We start from the raw sequence: 20962 nt of genomic DNA on the forward strand, positions 1-20962 counted from the left end.
AGGAAACAGTTGGACAGGTACATGGATAGGACAGGTTTGGAGGGATATGGACCAAGCGCAGGCAAGTGGGACTAGGGTAGATGGGACATTGTTGGCCGGTGTGGGCGAGTTGGGCCAAAGGGCCTGTTTCCACACTGTATCACTCTATGAATCTATAATCCATCAAACTTTAGCTCTGTAAAAGGGCCCTGACCTGAAACGTCAACTCCACAGAGATGCTCCTTGCCCCGCTGAGTTACTCCAGCACTTTTGTGTATTAACCAGGATCGGAGTTCCCCCTTCCCCTGACTCTCAGTCTAAAGAAGGGTCTCGACCCGAAACATCACCTATTCCTTCTCTCCAGAGATGCTGCCTGTCCCACTGAGTCACTCCAGCATTTCAAGTCTATCTTCAGTGTAAACCAGCATCTGCAGTTCCTTCCTACACATTCTGTCTGCAGTTCCTTGTTTCAAACTTCAGCTCTGTGTGCTGGAGTGTATTGTCGGCCTAAACCCAATGCTCGACTGACATAAGTGGGACCTGAACTCCAAATCTCTGACCTGCGATGCAACTGTGTTCCCACCCAACAGAGATATCTTTCTCATGCAGATTTAAAAGGTCTTTAATATTCAGAAACTCCCTGGTTTCATCCTGAAGTTTTTCTTTAAAAGAGAATATTAGATCAGACAAAAGGACTTGCAGGAGATCACACCTTCCATGGGGCTGGACTCTGGAACTGCGAAATAAATAACATTTTTAGGTGAACTCATTACGAGCATTATCACCTTTTCTTAAAGGTGGCTTTGAATGGAATTGATTCAATTATTGACCAGATGACCCTATTTTCCGCTAGGCGGGAAACCTATTGACTTGAATAATCCCCTTTCTCACACCGAGGCTCAAAGTTTAATTCAGCATTTGAGATTTAACATCAGAAAGCATTGGATGGCTGGCAGGTGTTTGGAAACAAACCCGCAGTAGATAGGGTGGTTCTGGTTTGGGACCACCTCGGTGGAGATTTGAACTTGTTCCCCCTGCTGCTGGTAGCTGTGTTTAGTTTAGTAGTTTAGTTTAGAGATACAGCGTGGAAACAGGCGCACCAGCTAACCGAGTCCGCGCCGACCAACGTGAAAACGGGGAATTACAGACCAGTTAGTCTAACATCGGTAGTGGGGAAACTGCTAGAATCAGTTATTAAAGATCGGATAGCAGCACATTTGGAAAGTGGTGAAATCATTGGACAAAGTCAGCATGGATTTACGAAAGGTAAATCATGTCTGACGAATCTTATAGAATTTTTCGAGGATGTAACTAGTAGAGTGGATAAGGGAGAACCAGTGGATGTGTTATATCTGGACTTTCAGAAGGCTTTCGACAAGGTCCCACATAAGAGATTAGTATACAAACTTAAAGCACACGGTATTGAGGGTTCATTATTGATGAGGATAGAGAACTGGCTGGCAGACAGCAAGCAAAGAGTAGGAGTAAACGGGTCCTTTTCACAATGGCAGGCAGTGACTAGTGGGGTACCGCAAGGCTCAGTGCTGGGACCCCAGCTATTTACAATATATATTAATGATTTGGACGAGGGAATTGAATGCAACATCTCCAAGTTTGCGGATGACACAAAGCTGGGGGGCAGTGTTAGCTGTGCGGAGGATGCTAGGAGGCTGCAAGGTGACTTGGATAGGCTGGGTGAGTGGGCAAATGCATGGCAGATGCAGTATAATGTGGATAAATGTGAGGTTATCCACTTTGGTGGCAAAACAGGAAAGTAGGCTTTTATCTGAATGGTGGCCGATTAGGAAAAGGGGAGATGCAACGAGACCTGGGTGTCATGGTACACCAGTCATTAAAAGTAGGCATGCAGGTGCAGCAGGCAGTGAAGAAAGCGAATGGTATGTTAGCATTCATAGCAAAAGGATTTGAGTATAGGAGCAGGGAGGTTCTACTGCAGCTGTACAGGGTCTTGGTGAGACCACATCTGGAGTATTGCGTACAGTTTTGGTCTCCTAATCTGAGGAAAGACATTCTTGCCATAGAGGGAGTACAGAGAAGGTTCACCAGACTGATTCCTGGGATGTCAGGACTTTCATATGAAGAAAGACTGGATAGACTTGGCTTGTACTCGCTAGAATTTAGAAAATTGAGGGGGGATCTTATAGAAACTTAATAAGGGGTCACAGTTTAAGGATAAGGGGGAAATCTTTTAGGACCGAGATGAGGAAAACATTTTGCACACAGAGAGTGGTGAATCTCTGGAATTCTCTGCCACAGAGGGTAGTTGAGGCCAGTTCATTGGCTATATTTAAGAGGGAGTTAGATGTGGCCCTTGTGGCTAAAGGGATCAGGGGTATGGAGAGAAGGCCGGTACAGGATACTGAGTTTGATGATCAGCCATGATCATATTGAATGGCGGTGCAGGCTCGAAGGGCCGAATGGCCTACTCCTGCACCTATGTTTCTATGTTTCTATGTTTCTAACACTGGTGATTTTTTCAAGCAGTGCAAAAACCAAAAGGGGTAGTGCAACCAGAGACACGGTCCCTAGAAGACCATAGTTGGTCAGGTTAGTGTTGTGTAGTGTTCAAGAGCCTGATGGTTGTTGGGAAGAAACTGCTCCTAGACCTGGTGGTCAAGGTTTTCCAGGCTCCTGTACCTTCTTCCCAATGGTGGCAGTGAGAAGAATTTCCTGCAACAGTTGAGGCTTGTCACAGGGTGTCCCGGCACATAGCCTGTAGATGAATGGGTGGCACGGGTGGATCAGCGGTAGAGATGCTGCCTTACGGCGCTTGCAGCTCCGGAGACCCGGGTTCAATCCCGACCACGGGTGCTGTCTGTACGGAGTTTGCACGTTCTCCCCGTGACCTGCGTGGGTTTTCTCCGTGTCTCCAGTTTCCTCCCGCCCTCCAAAGACGAACAGTTTTGTAAGTGTATTGGCTTGATTGTAAAATGTCCCTTGTGGAACAGGGACATGTCCCAGGGAACAGACGAGGTGGCCGAGAGGTTAAGGCGATGGACTGCTAATCCATTGTGCTCTGCACGCGTGGGTTCGAATCCCACCCTCGTCGTCACCAGTTAGATAGCCCGAAGTTGTTAACGATTTGAACAAGTTGGGGCTTTATTCTTTGGAGCGCAGAAGGTTAAGGGGGGACTTGATAGAGGTTTTTTAAATGATGAGAGGGATAGACAGAGTTGACGTGGAAAATCTTTTCCCACTTAGAGTAGGGAAAATTCAAACAAGGGGACATGACATGAGAATTAAGGGACTGAAGTTTAGGGATAATATGAGGGGGAACTTCTTTACTCAGAGAGTGTTAGCTGTGTGGAATGAGCTTCCAGTGAAGGTGGTGGAGGCAGGTTCGTTTTTATCATTTAAAAATAAATTGGATAGTTATATGGATGGGAAGGGAATGGATGGAGGGGTTAGGGTCTGAGCGCAGGTATATGGGACTAGGGGAGATTATGTGTTCGGCACGGACTAGAAGGGTCGAGATGGCCTGTTTCCGTGCTGTAATTGTTATATGGTTATATGGTTATATGGTGTGTGTGTGTGTGTGTGTGTGTGTGTGTGTGTGTGTGTGTGTGTGTGTGTGTGTGTGTGTGTGTGTGTGTGTGTGTGTGTGTGTGTGTGTGTGTGTGTGTGTGTGTGTGTGTGTGTGTGTGTGTGTGTGTGTGTGGGATAATGTTAGTGTGCGGAGATCGCTGGTCGGCACGGACTCAATGGGCTGAAGGGCCTGTTTCTGCGCTGTATCTCTAAATTAAATTAAAAATAAACTAAAGTAATCCAAGGATGGGATTTAGAGTTAGGTTTGGCACGGTGGCACAGCGGTAGAGTTGCTGCCTTACAGCCACAGGGACATGAGTTCGATCCTGACAACGGGTGCTGTCTGTACGGAGTTTGTTCGTTCTCCCCGCGACCGTGTGGGTTTTAATTGGCTTGGTGTAACTGTAACAATGTCCCTATGGTGTGTGTGTAGGATAGTGTTAAAGCCCTGTCCCACAGTACGAGTTAATTCCAAGAGCTCTCCTGAGTTTAAAAAAAAATCAAACTCGTGGTAAGCACGGAGAATAAACGTAGCGAGTACATCGGAGCTCGGGGACGTCTCTTAGCGCTAACGACAGGTACTCGGGAAGACTCGCTAACGGTAGGCAAGACTGGTGAAGATTTTTCAACACCCCGAGTACTGACGAGCGGCCATTACCGTAAATCTCCGAGTTCGATTTAAGGGCAAACTCTTGGTTTAAGAGCTCTTGGAATGAAATCGTACCGTGGGACAGGGCTGTTAGTGTGCGGGGATCGCTGGTCGGCGCGGACTCGGTGGGCTGTTTCTGCCCTGTATCTCTAAACTGAAAAAAAAATCAAATGATCAAAACTGATGATGGTTTTGAATATTTAAGGAGGAACTGCAGATGCTGGAAAATCGAAGGTAGACAAAAATGCTGGAGAAACTCAGCGGGTGCAGCAGCATCTATGGAGCGAAGGAAATAGGCAACGTTTCGGCCCGAAACCCTTCCGGGTTTCGACCCGAAACGTTGCCTATTTCCTTTGGGTTTCGGCCCGAAACGTTGCCTATTTCCTTCGCTCCATAGATGCTGCTGCACCCACTGCGTTTCTCCAGCATTTTTGTCCACCTATGGTTTTGAATATGCCAAGACACAAATGTCTTTGCCTTGTCCCTTCTAGATGCAAATACTTCTGGCAGTGAAAAGCTCCCTGACTTCAAACGGCAGGTGTTAGCACTGAATTTTTGAAAGGATGGGGTGTATCTGCCGGCCTGTCCTCTCTCTCCACCCACTGATTGATGGATTCAATAAAACGGAGGAAGTTAGGCAGGGTGTGAGAGGGCAGCTTCCTGTACTGACCCCGTAACCGAGGTTGCCCAGCCAAGTATAAAGACTGGGCGGATGGGAGATGATCAGATTTGACGGCAAGGGCCTGTCCTGACAGCCTTGAACAGAGTTAGTTAGAAGGAGACAGGGTAAAGATGTTGGGCCTGTACACCCAGCTCATTCTCTGCCTGTCTCTTAGAGTTTGGGGTTTCAGCACCTTTCTGGTGCAGAGAGGCCTGGACGACAATGAAGACCTGGTTTCTTCAGCTGATTCTTCTGCGGACGGTGAGGAGCCGATGGCAGGAGGTAGCCCTGGCACGGACAAGATGGCGTTCCGGCGGCCGTCGCCATGGCAACTGCAGCAGGCCAGCCATCAGTGGTCGAGGTTCCTGGGCCTGCAGAGGCTCCGCGATTCTCCTCGGCCCTCCGTCACCCTGGGGTTCGCCCGGACGGAGGGTTCCCTTGGCGACCTGCCGATGCGGGGAGAAGGGAGGGAGGGAGAGGGGCTGCAGATTCAGAGGACCGTGTCTGACGGGGTCGGGGAGACGTCTGGAGGTGTCCAGATGAGGACGGGCCGAGAAGACGGCCCTATCTTTGGAAGGTGGGAGATGTCTAGACCAACCGGGAACGATCCGGGCCGGCGGGGCTCAGACGACACGGCTTGGGCCTCGGGTGAAGGCCCGACGGAAGAGTTCAACCGGCCAAGGTCAGAGGTCAGGCCCGGAGCTGGGTTGTTGCCGGGCAACACCGACGGTGGGGAAAGGGAGAGGACGGCTGAGGAGGCCTGGCGGAGAGTGATGGCGAGGGGGACAGGCGCTGAGGAGGAGATTATCCTGCCCCTGACCGAACACGAACTCACCCGCTCCAGCTGTAGAAGTGTGCCCTTCATACAGGTGGGTGTGACATCGAACATAGGCCTCAAAGCCTGCAGTATAATCTAGCACCAGTCTCACCCCAGCCACTCCCTCCTCTCCCCTCTCCCTTCAGGCAAGAGGATGCGAGAGTCTAGGACCAGAGGCCACAGCCTCAGAATAAAAGGACATACCTTTAGAAAGGAGACGAGAAGGAATTTCTTCAGCCAGTGGCAGGTGAACCTGTGGAATTCATTGCCGCAGATGGTAGTGAGGGCCAAGTCAATGGATATTATTAAAGCGGGGATTGACAGATTCTTGATTAGTGCGGGTGTCAGGGGTTATGGGGAGAAGGCAGGAGAATGGGGTTAGGAGAGAGAGTTAGATCAGCCATGATTGAATGGCGGAGTAGACTTGATGGGCCGAATGGCCTAATTCTGCTCCTCGGGCTCATGAATTTAAGAACTCATGTTTAGTTTAGTTTATTATGGTAGCGAGAACAGTGAACAGCTCTTTGTTGTGTGTTAGCCACTCGCTGCTAGACAGTTTCCCCACCATGTTTTATTTGATTGCAGCAGCTCTGGAAGTTTGTTAACCTTACATTTAGTTGCAGTCTCAACTCTTTAAGTTTAGTTTTGCTCAGTTTAGAGATACAGCATGGATAGAGGCCCTTCAGCCCACCGGATCCACACCCACCACCAATTCACACGAGTTGTTTTTATAGAACAAGTACAGGTGTCGGGGGTTATGGGGAGAAGGCAGGAGAATGGGATTGGGAGGGAGAGGTAGATCAGCCATGATTGAATGGCGGAGTAGACTTAATGGGCCGAATGGCCTAATTCTACTCCTATCACATGATCTTATGATCCTGTTACCAACCAGAGAGTGGTCCTGAACTACCATTGGAGACACACAATTAAAACTATTTTTAAATGAGACTTCACAGGACTTGATCTTGCACTAAACGTTATTCCCTTTATCATGTATCTGTACACTGTGGACGGCTCGATTGTAATCATGTATTGTCTTTCCGCTGACTGGTTAGCATGCAACAAAAGCTTTTTACTGTACCTCGGTACATGTGACAATGAACTAAATTGAACTGGACTATCGTATCTGCCTCCACCACCACCTCCAGCAGCATGTTCCAGGCACCCACCACCCTCTGTGTAAAATATTTGCCCCATACATCTCCTCCAAACATTCCCCCTCTCACCTTAAAACGATGTCGTCTCATCCTTGACATTTCCAGCCTGGGAAAAAAAGTTCTTTACCCTATCTGTGCCTCTCATACTTCTATTAAGTTGCTCCTCAGCCTCTGATGTTGCAGAGAAACATGTCCAGCATTAATAACTAACAGAATCTTCTCTATGTCACCGAACCCATTAAGTAGTAACGTCCCCTGCTTCAGATTCAGATTCAGATTCAGATTCAATTTTAATTGTCATTGTCAGTGTACAGTACAGAGACAACGAAATGCATTTAGCATCTCCCTGGAAGAGAGCGACATAGCAAATGATTTGAATAAATATTAATAAGTGTCCGGGGGGGGGTGGGGGGGGTGGTGATTGGCAGTCACCGAGGTACGTTGTTGAGTAGAGTGACAGCCGCCGGGAGCTTACTGCATAGGAAGGAACTGCAAATGCTGGTTCACACTGAAGATAGACACAAAATGCTGGAGTAACTCAGATGGACGGGCAGCATCCCTGGAGAAAAAAGAATAGGTGACATTTCAGGTCTTTAAGAAGGAACTGCAGATGCTGGAAAATTGAAGGTAGGCAGGTAGACTCAGCAGCATCTATGGAGCGAAGGAAATAGGCAACGTTTTGGGCCAAAATGCTTCTTCCCTTCTTCAGACTGAAAGTGGAGTGGAGGGAGCAAAGGTTTGTTTTCCATGCCATCCAGTCAGATCAGATAATCTTGTACATAGACACAAAACGCTGGAGTAACTCAGCTGGTGAGGCAGCATCTCTGGAGAGAAGGAATGGGCGACGTTTCGGGTCGAGGCCCTTCTGGGCTATTGTTCATTGATTTGGATTTTGGTTTTAGTGCAAGGGGAACATGCACGATATCTTGAAAGAGATGCATGTTCTAATTTACAGTTAGAAGGGAGAGAGAGGGGAGAGAGAGAGGGGAGAGAGAGTGAGAGAGTAGGATTGTGAGAGAGAGGGAGAGATGGAGAGAGAGAATACTTTGACAAACTCAGTGTGGCAACCCCTGATTTTAAAGAGTTTAAGAAGGAACTGCAGATGCTGGAAAATCGAAGGTACACAAAAAAGCTGGAGAAACTCAGCGGGTGCAGCAGCATTTGCATGCTGCTGCACCCGCTGAGTTTCTCCAGATTTTTTGTGTACCCTGATATTAAAGAACTAGATGATTTATCAAAATGAAGAATAATCCTTGGCGAAGGATATACGGCACATCTTGGTGCACAATACGTAACAGCATGCCATAACCTGAGAGACGGTGAATGACCAACATGCACATATGTACTCACACACACTAATCGACATTAACTAACACTAAGAAATGAATATTGAATTGCTAAACTTGCTATTGTGTTGTACTGCTTACAGCTGCAAGAACGTGTAGCATCAATAAAGGACTATAGGCCTATTGCAAGTTTATGTACAGGGACATATCTATCCATGCACTGTATACTTGTATTTATACTGATGCATTTTAAACATGTATGTCATGTTTTATACTTTGGCAATATAACAATGTTTTTTTATCATGCCAATAAAGTTTTTTAAATTGAAAATTGAAATTGAATTGAGAAGGAGAGGGGGAGAGAGAGAGAGGAAGAGAGAGAAGGAGAGAGAGAGAGTGAGTGTGAGTCTGAAGATGGGTTTCGGCCCGAAACGTTACCTATTTCCTTCGCTCCATAGATGCTGCTGCACCCGCTGAGTTTCTCCAGCATTGTTGTGTACCTGGCATTTACAGATGTTTATTTCAGTTGGAGCTCTGGTCCATTGGAGATACAGTGTACAGAAGGGAATGAAGCACAGAATCTAATGGAGAGAGAGAGAGAGGAGAAACCCACTCTCTCCATCGTGGGGCGCGGAGAGGTGGAGAGAGAGAGAGATGGAGGGAACTGAACAGAGAGAAAGAAAGGGAAAGAGAATAGAGAGGACGAGAGAGAGAGAGGGGGAGAGAGACGGAGGGAGAGAGGGAGAGAGAGAGTGAGAGAGTAAGAGTGAGAGAGATGGAGAGAGAGAGAGAGAGAGGGAGAGAGAGAGGAAGAAAGAGGAGGAGAGAAAAGGAGAGAGAGAAAGTGAGAGTGATGGAGAGAGAGAGAGAGAGAGAGAGAGAGAGAGAGAGAGAGAGAGAGAGGAGAGAGAGAGAGAGAGAGAGAGTGTGAGATAGTGTGAGAGGGAGATGGAGAGAGGGAGAGAGAGAGAGAGAGAGAGAGAGAGATAGAGATAGAGAGAGGGAGAGAGAGAGAGTGAGGGAGAGAGATAGAGAGATAGAGAGAGAAAGAGAAGGATAAAAGGAAAGAAAGTGAGGGAGAGAGAGAGAGAGGAAGAGAGAGAGGAGGAGAGAAGGGGAAGTGGAGGTGGGAACTTCACCAGACTGATTCCTGGGATGTCAGGACTTTCATATGAGGAAAGACTGGTTAGACTCAGCTTGTACTCGCTAGAATTTAGGAGATTGAGGGAGAATCTTATAGAAACTTACAAAATTCTTAAGGGGTTGGACAGGCTAGATGCAGGAAGATTGTTCCCGATGTTGGGGAAGTCCAGAACACGGGGTCACAGCTTAAGGATAAGGGGGAAATCCTTTAGGACCGAGATGAGAAAAACATTTTTCACACAGAGAGTGGCGAATCTGTGGAATTCTCTGCCACAGAGGGTAGTTGAGGCCACAGTTCATTGGCTATATTTAAGAGGGAGTTAGATGTGGCCCTTGTGGCTAAAGGGATCAGGGGGTATGGAGAGAAGGCAGGAACAGGATACTGAGTTGGATGATCAGCCATGATCACATTGAATGGCGGTGCAGGCTCGAAGGGCCGAATGGCCTACTCCTGCACCTATTGCCTATGTTTCTATGTATCTATGAAAGAATGGAATGATTCAATGAGTCAGTGATACTGTATTGTCATGTGTACCCAGATACAGTGAGTTGCTTTGTTTTTGCGTACAACCCTGTAATATCCTACAGCAGACCACACCTAGGCAGTATACAAGGGCCGCCAAGTTTCTGGGCTTGACAAATCTTATTTCCGAATGAGAATGTAATCTGAAGCCTCAAGGATTTCCTTACATCCCATAAAACGTTGAAAGCATCTTAGGCTCGCTGTGGTTTGGTGATGATATGGGGATCTGAATTAAAATGGGCAGAGAGAGGAGGGGATTCCCTCTGCCAGGCTGGTAGAGAGAACCCAGCGAGAGGGGTAGATAATTATGGGCAGGGTGGGTGGGCAGGGGCACGGTGGCACAGCGGTAGAGTTACTGCCTCACAACGCCAGACACCCCTGTCTACGGGTGCTGTCTGTACGGAGTTTGTACGTTCTCCCCGTGGACTGCATGGGTTTTTCCCGGGTGCTCTGGTTTCCTCCCACTCTTAAGACATTCAGGTTAAGGATGAATTGGCTCTGTAAAATTGTCCCTAGTGTGTGTGTAGGATAGCATTAGTGTGTGGGGATCGATGGTCGGTGCGGACTCGGTGGGCCCGAAGCTGTTTCCGTGCTGTATCTCTAAACTAAACTACACTTAGCGACTTTGTGGTAGGACCAGGGTGGTAGAGAGACCCCTTGAGAGCGTAGATTATGGGCAGTGGTAAAGCAGTGGTAGAGTTGCTGCCTCACAGCGCCAGAGACTTGGGTTCAATCCTGACCACGGGTGCTGTCTGTACCGAGTTTGTACGCTACAAGGTTAATTCCCGGGATGGCGGGACTGTCATGTGCTGAGAGAATGGAGCAGCTGGGCTTGTACACTCTGGAGTTTAGAAGGATGAGAGGGCATCTCATTGAAACATATAAGATTGTTAAGGGCTTGGAAACGCTAGAGGCAGGAAACATGTTCCCGATGTTGGGGGAGTCCAGAACCAGGGGCCACACAGTTTAAGAATAAGGGGTAGGCCATTTAGAACGGAGACGAGAAAACACGTTTTCTCACAGAGAGTGGTGAGTCTGTGGAATTCTCTGCCTCAGAGGGCGGTGGAGACAGGTTCTCTGGATGCTTTCAAGAGAGAGCTAGATAGGGCTCTTAAAATTAGCGGAGTCAAGGGATATGGGGAGAAGGCAGGAACGGGGTACTGATTGGGGATGATCAGCCATGATCCCATTGAATGGCGGTGCTGGCTCGTAGGGCCGAATGGCCTACTCCTGCACCTATTGTCTATTGTCTATAGTCTATTGTTCTCCCCGTGACCTGCGTGGGTTTTCTCCAAGATCTTCGGTTTCCTCCCACACTCCAAAGACGTGCAGGTTTGTAGGTTAATTGGCTTGGTATGAGTGGAAAATTGTCCCTAGTGAGTGTAGGACAGTGTTAGTGTGCGGGGATCACTGGTCAGCACGGACTCAGTGGGCCGAAGGGCCTGTGTCCATGCTGTATCTAAATAAAACTACATTTACAAAAAATTATAAAAATTTGGACAGTGTATTCTGAAGCCTCAAGGATTGAGGTCCTATAAACCTTTCAAACTGTGTTATTCTAAATCTCACTGTGGTTTGGTGACTTTATGGGGACCTGGAATTAAAATGGGCTGACAGAGTGGGCAGAGGAGAGGAGGGCAGAGTGGTAGCAAGAAGCCAGAGAGTAGGTAGATTATTCTGGGCAGGATAGGTGGGCAGGGACTGATTATCAGGGGTTATGGGGAGAAGGCAGGAGAATGTGGTTGGGAGGGAGAGATAGATCAGCCATGATTGTATGGGGGACTCATTGAGCCGAATGCTCCTATCATCTATGAACATGGGTGGGGCACAGGCTGGTAGAGAGAGGTCAGTGAGAGGGTCATATAAGTGATAGGAGCAGAATTCTGCCATTCGGCCCATCTGGTCTACTCCGTCATTCAATCATGGCTGATCTAACCCCATTCTTCTCCCCATAACCCCTGACACCCGTACTGATTAAGAATCTATCTATCTCTGCTGTAAAAATATCCATTGACTTGACCTCCACAGCCTTCTGTGGCAAAGAATTCCACAGATTCACCACCCTCTGACTAAAGAAATTCCCCCCTCATCTCCTTGTTAAAGGAACGTCCTTTAATTCTGAGGCTGTGACCTCTGGTGCTGGACTCTCCCACTAGTGGAAACATCCTCTCCACGTACAGGGTAGATTAGAAGGGGCAGGGTGGTAGTGTGGGCATTGGGAATAGATGCTTTGGGGCAGGGTGGTAGAGAGGGCAGTGGCAGTAGATGGTTTGGGGCAGGGTTGGGTGGGCAGGGTGGGTGGGAAGGGTGGTAGGAGGGCAGTGGCAGTCGATGGTTTGGGGCAGGGTGGTAGAGATGGCATTGGGAATAGATGGTTTGGGGCAGGGTGGGTGGGCAGGGTGGTAGGTGGGGCAGTGGGAGGAGATGGTTTGGGGCAGGGGCGTCGGGAGGGCAATGGGAGTAGATGGCTTGGGGCAGGGTTGGGGGGGCAGGGCAGGGTGGGCAGGGTGGTAGAGAGGGCAATGGGAATAGATGGTTTGGGGCAGGGTTGGGTGGGCAGGGGCTGTTTGGGCCATGGGCGGGTAGGACAACAGCAGGGAGAGGAGAGGCTGGCAGTGGAAGGAGCTGCGAGCCTGCCCGCTCCATATGGCAGGGACTTGGCTGCCACTCGTTCTGAACCCGTCTGCCAGGGCGGGTGCGCTGGGCCAGGCCAGGCCTCCAGCGGGAGCCGCAGAGCGAGTGGGTGAGAGATTGGCTCCATCGCCATCCTGAGCTGGCACCAGCACCAGTCTAGCCTCGGCCATCCTTATGCCTCCTGCAAGATATTCGGGCAAGTGTGAAATCCACCGTTTAAAGGTCTCCAGCAAGCCCCAGCTCTCAAACAAGGAGCATGTGGCCATGTCAATGACTGGCCTTAATTCAGCCGCAGATAGACATCAAATGGTGGAGTAACTCAGCGGGACAGGCTGCATCATATTGACTAGCGGTGCTGGCTTGAAGGGCTGAATGGCCTAATCCTGCACCCATTGTCTATTGTCTATTGTCTCAGCGGGACAGGCAGCATCTCTGGAGAGAAGGAACAGCTGACGTTTCGGGTCCAGACCCTTCTTCAGACTGAGAGTCAGGGGGAGAGGGAGACTAGATATATGGAGGGGTAAGGTGTGAAAAAGACAGATCAAAGCAGACAATGGTAAGGAAATGTAGAATGGTGCATGAGGGGAGGGTGACTAATGGCAGACAGTCAGTAAAATTAATCAGAAGACAGAATAATTTTCAGTCTGATCTTCAGTCACCCATTCCTTCTCTCCAGAGATGCTGCCTGTCCCGCTGAGTTACTCCAGCATTTTGTGTCTATCTTTGGTTTAAACCAGCATCTGCAGTTCCCTCCTACACACTTAGTTCAGGTGCGTCTGATCCCGTTCAGAGCTCAATAAGGGAAGCTTTTGTCATGCCAGGACTCTCGGTGCGGGAAGTTTCAAGGTACAAGCTGCACATGCGGCTGAGCAGATGGGATCCATCGAGCTGCAACGGAGCAGCCAGGCCCAGCGCCCAAGTCTGGGAGCCCGTGGCAGGGAGAGGGGACGGAATAACACGGGGAGAGGGGGCACGGAGCACAGTCGGGAAAGCAGGAAGAGAGCGGGGAAGGAGAGTGAGGGAGGAAACGGAGCGGGAGAGAGTGGGACAGAGAGAGGGGGGAGGGGGGACAGAGACGGGGATCTGGTAGTGGAACTGGGCTCGTAACATAGACCTGTGGGCTACTGAATGTAGAGGTTAAAGTTACTGGGCTCGTAACATAGACCTGTGGGCTACTGAATCTGGACGTGGTTAAAGTCACTGGGCTAGTGATATAGACATGTGGGCTACTGAACCTAGAGGAGTTTAAAGTTACTGGGCTAGTAACACAGACCCGTGGGCTACTGAATCTAAAGGTGGCTGCACTAGTGATATGGATCTGTGGCTACTGAAGGTAAAGGTAGTTGGACTACTGGGCTAGTAACACTGACCTGTGGGCTACTGAATCTTGAGCAAGGGGAGAGAGGGTCCTCATGGGCACTTTAGAGGTACAGCCCGAAACCTGGCCCTTCGGCCCACCTAGTCCGCACCGCCCCAATAATCCCCCCAATGTTCATACCGCTGGGGTGTAAGGTGCCCAAGCGAAATATGAGGTGCTGTTCCTCCAATTTGCACTGGGCCTCACTCTGACAGTGGAGGAGACCCAGGACAGAAAGGTCAGTGTGGGAATGGGAGGGGGAGTTAAAGTGTTGAGCAATCGGGGGATCAGGTAGGTTTCGGCGGACTGATGATGGCCTATTAATGTTCAGAGTTTTGTCCGAGCCAGGTTGGGCCGAAGGGCCTGTTTCCACACACAGGTTTGGAGGGGTATGGACCAAGCACAGGCAGGTGGGACTAGTGTAGGTGGGACATGTTGGCCGGCATGGCTAAGTTGGGCTGAAGGGCCTGTTAGCATGAAGTATGACCACTCTATGACTCGTGTATGTGGGCATGTTGTCCAGCATGGGTAAGATGGGCCAAAGGGCCTGTTAGCATGGTGTATGACCACTCTATGACTGTAGGACTCCTTCGTTACTGATGCTGCTTTTCTCTCTGCTCCTACAGAAGATCTCGCAGCCATGGTGCCGGCCCGTGACCGTCCGCAACCAGCTGTGCTTCGGGCAGTGCCGCTCCTTCTTCGTGCCGGGCTCGGGGCCGAGGCTCCACCGCTCCTGCTCCCGGTGCTACCCCAGCCGCCTGCGCCACACAGCCGTCCCGCTACAGTGCCGGGGTGGCCGGGCGCTCAGCGTGGACGTGGCCCTGGTGGAGGAGTGTCAGTGTGGCCTGGACATGGAGGTGGAGCCGCCACTGGAGCCCTGACTCACCTCCACACTCACACACTCACAGCCTCCATCCCACTCCCTCTCTCCCTCCTTCCCTCTCCCTCCTTCCCTCTCCCTCCTTCCCTCTCTTCCCTCCCTCTCTCCCTCCCTCCGTTCCTCTCTCCCTCCTTCCTTCTCTTCCCTCCCTCCCTCTCTCCATCCTCTCTCCCCCTCTCCTTCCCTCTCTCTCTCTCTCTCTCTCTCTCTCCCTCTCTCTCTCTCTCCTCCTCTCTCTCTCCCACTCTCTCTCCCTCTCCCTCTCTATCTCTCCCTCCTCTCTCTCTCTCCTTCTCTCTCTCTCCTTCTCTCCCTCTCTCTCCTCCCTCTCTCCCTCTCTCTGCTACTTCCCCACTCTCCCATTCCCACTGGAGCTCAGACATCAACAACCTGGCCTCTCCCTCTCTCTCCTCCCTCTCTCTCTCCTCTCTCCTCTCTCCCTCCTTCTCTCTCTCTCCCTCCCTCCCTCCCTCTCTCCCTCTCTCCTCTCTCTCTCCCTCCCTCTCTCCCTCTCTCTCCTCTCTCCCTCTCTCTCTCTCTCTCTCTCTCTCTCTCTCTCTCTCCCTCTCTCCCTCTCTCTCTCCTCTCTCTCTCTCCCTCTCTCCCTCCCTCTCTCTCTCCTCTCTCTCTCCTCTCTTCCTCTCTCCCTCTCTCTCTCTCCCTCTCTCCTCCCCTCCCTCCCTCTCTCCCCTCTCTCCCCTCTCCCCTCACGACACCATCGATAACAGTCTCATTGTCCTCCTAGACTTTGGACCAATGGAGAAGGGATCGGCTCTGGGCCAAATGCAGACAAATGGGACTGGTCCCACGCGCCACCTTGTACGGCATGGAGCTGGTGGGCCAAAGGGCCTGTGTCCATGCTGTCTCTGAATCCCACCCTTTCCGCCCCCAGGCCCCACCTGATCGCTGGTCGGCACGGACTCGGTGGGCTGAAGGGCCTGTTTCTGCGCTGTATCTCTAACCTAAACTAAAGTAAAAAGAGTCATTGTCAGACAGCAAGGAAGCAGGCCATTCGGCCCATCTCATCCATGCTGACCAAGATGCCCAATCTAAGCCAGTCGCATGCTGCCTGCATTGCCTTGCCTTGCCTTCCCATCCACGCACCTGTTGTAATGTGCCGGTCTGAAGCTTGGGTGAATGGTGGGGATTTTCGACACTCGAGGCCTGTAGCAGGGTTTGTCCCGGAGATCGGGCCTCAAGCCTGCGAGCAGCGGGCTGGAGCGTGATCAGCTGGGATCAGCTGGGATCAGCTGGGATGCGGGGATGAGCGACTGAGTTTGCTGCCACCTGAGGCTCGGAGATATAATGAGGCAGGAGAGGCGAGGGGTGGAGAATTTTAATCATGGCCGTGGCATTTGGCTGGTGGCCCTGGGGATTCGGAGTTAGCTAGCGAGAGCGTTATCCAGCCAGCAAGCAGATTGAGAAGAGAGCTTGCTTTATCCTAGAGGGATGGATTGCCCTTTTAAAGGCTCTCCGTCACTGGCAGCCTGATGACTGGTGCCCAGGCCTGGCGATAAGGCTCGCTCTCTCCCTGCATCTTGACAACGGGGAAATATCCTGGAAGGGCAACGCTAAGCTGCCCTCCGCTTGGAATATGCAGGAAGGAACTGCTGATGCTGGCTTACACCGCGAAGACAGACACACAATGCAAGAGTAACTCAGCATTCTCGACAAGGCAGCATCTCTGGAGAGAAGGGGTGGGCCATTTTCCGGGTCGAGACCTTCTCTTCAGATTGAGGGCCAGCGGAGAGGGAGGCACGGAGACAAGGAAGAGTGGGGTGTGAAAATGAGACATCAAAGAGGACAGAGGACGCAGATCAAGGAAGATGTAGAATAGATGATTGCTGGCAGGGGGAAGGTGACACCGAAGGATACAGAGGTAAAGTTTAATCAGGGGGACAGTCAGACTGGTCGGGCAACTAGGAATGGGGAGGGATGGAGGGAGAGGGAAAGCAGGGGCTACTTGAAGTTGGAGAAGTCAATATTCATACCCACTGCCCAAGTGAAATACGAGGTGGTGTTACCTTTATATATCGGCAAGACCAAGTGCAGGCTCGGTGGTTGTTTCGCTGACCAACTCCACTAAGACAGCCTATACCTACCTGATCTCCCTGTTGCCAAACACTTGAACTCCCCCCTCCCTGACCTTTCTGTCCTGGGCCTCCTCCACTGTCAGAGTGAGACCCAGCGCAAATTGGGGGAACAGCACCTCATATTCCACTTGGGCAGCTTACACCCCAGTGGTATGAACATTGACTTCTCTAACTTCAAGTAGCCCTTGATTTCCCTCTCTCTCCATCCCTCCCCCACCCTAGTTCTCCGACTAGTTTCACTGTCCTCCTGATTAAATATTACTGACTATATGCCTCGTTGTCACCTTCCCCTCAGCTAACAATGAACCATTTTCCTTGATCATCGTCCCCTTTGATGTGTCATTTTCACACCTTACCCTTCCATATCTCTCGTCTTCCTCTCCCCTGACTCTCAGTCCGAAGAAGGGTCACGGCCCGAAAAGTCACCCGTCCTTTCTTTCCAGAGATGCTGCCTGTCCCGCTGAGTTATGCCAGAGACCAGGATTCAATCCTGACTGGGGGAGTTGTCTATACTGAGTTTGTACCTTCTCCCCCTGACCCTCGTGGGTTTTCTCCGGGTGCTCCGGTTTCCTCCCACATTTGCAGGCTTGTAGGTTCCTTGGCTTCGGTTAAGATTGTAAATTGTCCCTGGTGTGTGTAGGATAGTGTTAGTGTACGGGGATCGCTGGTCGGCACGGACTCGTTGGGCCGAAGGGCCTGTTTCCGCACTGTATCTCTGAACTAAGTCTACTCCGCCATTCAATCATGGTCTTATCTATCTCTCCCTCCTAACCCCATTCCCCTGCCGTCTCCCCATAACCCCTGACACCCGCACTAATCAACAATCTATCAATCTCCGCCTTAAAAATATCCATTGACTTGGCCTCCACAATGAATTCCACAGATTCACCACCCTCTGGTTAAAGAAATTCCTCCTCATCTCCGTCTTAAAGGAACGTCCTTTAATTCTGAGGCTGTGACCTCTGGTCCGAGACTCTCCCACTAGTGGAAACATCCTCTCCACATCCACTCTATCCAGGCTTTCTGTGATTCACCTAGTATCTGAGAACGTTGTAGCACTTAGAGTCACAGAGATACACAGCATGCAAACAGGCCCTTCAGCCCACCTTGTCCCTACTGACCAAGTTGGCCTACTGAGTTATTTGGCCCCTAGTCCTCTAAACCCTTCCTATCCATATATCTGTACAAATGTCAGTACTGTCACCACCTACATAGCTTCCTCTGGCAACTTATTCCAGGTATAGACTTCTCTCTCAGTGATATAGTTGCCCCTGTAAATCCGCTTTGATTTCACTCATCCCACCTGAAGTCAATGCCCTCGAGATTTTGAACCTTGTACTCCTCAATAAGGTTGCCCCCTCATGCTCCTAGGCTTGCAAGGAAAAAGACTTAGCCTATCCCTTAAACTCAAGCCCACAAGCCCAGGTAACATCCCGGTGAGGAAGGGTCTCGACCCAAACCATCACCCATTCCTTCTCTCCAGAGATGCTGCCTGTCCCGCTGAGTTACTCCGGCTTTTTGTGTCTATCTTCGAACATCCTGGTGAATCTCTGCTGCGCCCGTTCCAACTCCACGCCATCCTTCGTGTAGATGGGTGACCGGGACTACACGCCCAGTGGGGCGGCGCGGTGGCGCAGCGGTAGAGTTGCTGCCATCCCGACCACGGGCGCTGTCTGTACGGAGTTTGTCCGTTTCCCCCCGTGGGTTTTCTCCGAGATCTTCGGTTCCCTCCCACACTCCAAAGACGTGCAGGTGTGTAGGTTAATTGGCTTGGTGTGTGTGTAAATTGTCCCCAGTGTGTGTAGGATAGTGTTAGTGTGTGGGGATCGCTGGCCAGTGCGGACTCGATGGGCCGAAGGGCCTGTTTCCGCACTGTTTTGTAATATGTTGCGATCTATAATTACGAACAGAGCTTCGATAATCCATCTTAACCCATTACCCTTAAGCAGTAATCTTTGATGTTTGCTTCTTTAAAATACCAAACATAAATGCACCATTTAAAGTGAAAGGGGAAAGATTTGATGGGAATCTGAGCAATCGAATCATAGTGTGGAAACAGGCCCTTCAGCCCAACTTGCCCACACCAGCCAACATGTCCCAGCTTCACTAGTCCCACCTGCCTGCGCTTGGTCCATATCCCTCCAAACCTGTCCTATCTATGTACCTGTCTAACTGTTTCTTAAACGTTGGGATAGTCCCAGCCTCAACTACCTCCTCTGGCAGCTTGTTCCATACACCCACCACCCTTTGTGTGAAAAAGTTACCCCTCAGATTCCCATTACATCTTTTCCCCTTCACCTTAAACCTATGTCCTCTGGTCCTCGTTTCACCTACTCTGGGCAAGAGACTCTGTGCATCTACCTGATCTATTCCTCTCATGATTTAGTACACATGAGGGGTGACTGAGCCCACTGGCTAGCGGGCTGTGCTTGTGGGCAACTAGTCTCAGGGACCATGCCATGGCATCGCGTGTGATTTATTCACAGAAGCACGAGGGATGTTTAGTTGCATTTGTGTTATTATTGTTCTTTGAATTGTGTCTGTGTGTCTATGTCTGTGTGTATTTGTGTGTGGGTGTATATTTCAGTGTATGTCTGTGTGTGTGTGTGTGTCTGAGTCTGCGTGTATTTGAGTGTGTTTGTATGTTTCAGTGTGTGTGTGTGAGTGTGTCTGTCTGCAAGTATTTTTGTGTGTGTACATTTGCATGTTTCAGTGTATGTGTGTGTGCATGTGTGTGTGTGTGTGCGTGTGTGTATGTGTGTGTTAGTGTGTGTGTGTGTGTGTGTGTGTGTGTGTGTGTGTGTGTGTGTGTGTGTGTGTGTCTGTGTGTATTTGTATGTTTCTGTGTCAATGTGTGTGTGTGTGCGTGCACATGTGTGTACAGGGATGATGCATGTGTCGGTGTGTGTATGTTGTACATGTGTGTGTGTGTGTGTGTGTGTGTGTGTGTGTCTATATGTATGTGTTAGTGTGTGCATACATGTGTGTGGGTGTTTGTGTATGTGTGTATGTCTATGTATATGTGTGTGTCTATGTGCCCACATGTGCACCTGTATGTGTGTGTGTGTGTGTGTGTGTGTGTGTGTGTGTATATGCTTGTGTTTGTGTGTGTACATGTGTGTGCGTATATATGTGTGTGTGTGTATATGTGTACGTGTATATATGTATGTGTATATGTGTACGTGTGTATCTGTATGTGTGTGTATGTGTAGATGTGTGTGAGTATATGTGTGTGTTTTTGTGTGTGTGCCTGTTTGTGTATATGTGTACGTGTGTATCTGTATGTGTGTGTATGTGTGTGAGTATATGTGTGTGTTTCTGTGTGTGTGCCTGTGTGTGTATATGTGTACGTGCGTATCTGCGTGAGCTTGTTTACATGTACATCATCACCAGCTGACGATGGGCATCTTGCCCAGAGAGTCTATGACTTGCGGGCATGTATTAATGACCTGCATGGAGAATGTGCCTGACTAATCCCTCTACAGGAGACACAGCGCCGACAACTCTCTAAACCAAGCTGAGAATCTCTTTGTCTGTTTTTGGACCAAAACAAACATTTTGTTTTGCACTGGTATTATTTATGAACTACTAATCTGCCTGTGAAATGTTGGTGAAGTTGTTGTTGTTATGTACCGGACACAGGCAGTAACTGCCCAAGTGGTCTCATCACCTGTAAGTTGTCTAATAAACTGAATGACAAAACCCTTCGTCTCAAAGTCCTTATTCCACAAGGAAGCACCTTCCCAGTCATAAGGTCATAAGGAATAGGAGTAAATAGACAATAGACAATAGGTGCAGGAGTAGGCCATTCGGCCCTTCCAGCCAGCACCGTCATTCAATGTGATCATGGCTGATCATCCCCAATCAGTACCCCGTTCCTGCCTTCTCCCCATATCCCCTGACTCTGCTATTTCTAAAAGCCCTATCTAGCTCTCTATTAGCTTTCATTGCAAAAGGATTTGAGTATAGGAGCAGAGAGGTTCTACTGCAGTTGTACAGGGTCTTGGTGAGACCACACCTGGAGTATTGCGTACAGTTTTGGTCTCCAAATCTGAGGAAGGACATTATTGCCATAGAGGGAGTGCAGAGACGGTTCACCAGACTGACTCCTGGGATGTCAGGACTGTCTTATGAAGAAAGAATGGATAGACTTGGTTTATACTCTCTAGAATTTAGGAGATTGAGAGGGGATCTTATAGAAACTTCTTAAGGGGTTGGACAGGCTAGATGCAGGAAG

At 49.8% G+C, this 20962-nt stretch overlaps 1 non-coding gene across 1 annotated transcript; it reads left to right on the forward strand.

Moving 5' to 3' along the window:
* Positions 1 to 2967: 2967 nt before the first annotated feature.
* Positions 2968 to 3049, forward strand: trnas-gcu (transfer RNA serine (anticodon GCU)). The gene has a single exon. It is a non-coding gene; the product is annotated as a tRNA-Ser (tRNA).
* The last annotated feature ends 17913 nt before the right edge of the window (positions 3050 to 20962 follow it).

Source organism: Leucoraja erinacea, chromosome 39, assembly GCF_028641065.1.
Source record: "Leucoraja erinacea ecotype New England chromosome 39, Leri_hhj_1, whole genome shotgun sequence".
NCBI classification, from domain to species: domain Eukaryota; kingdom Metazoa; phylum Chordata; class Chondrichthyes; order Rajiformes; family Rajidae; genus Leucoraja; species Leucoraja erinaceus.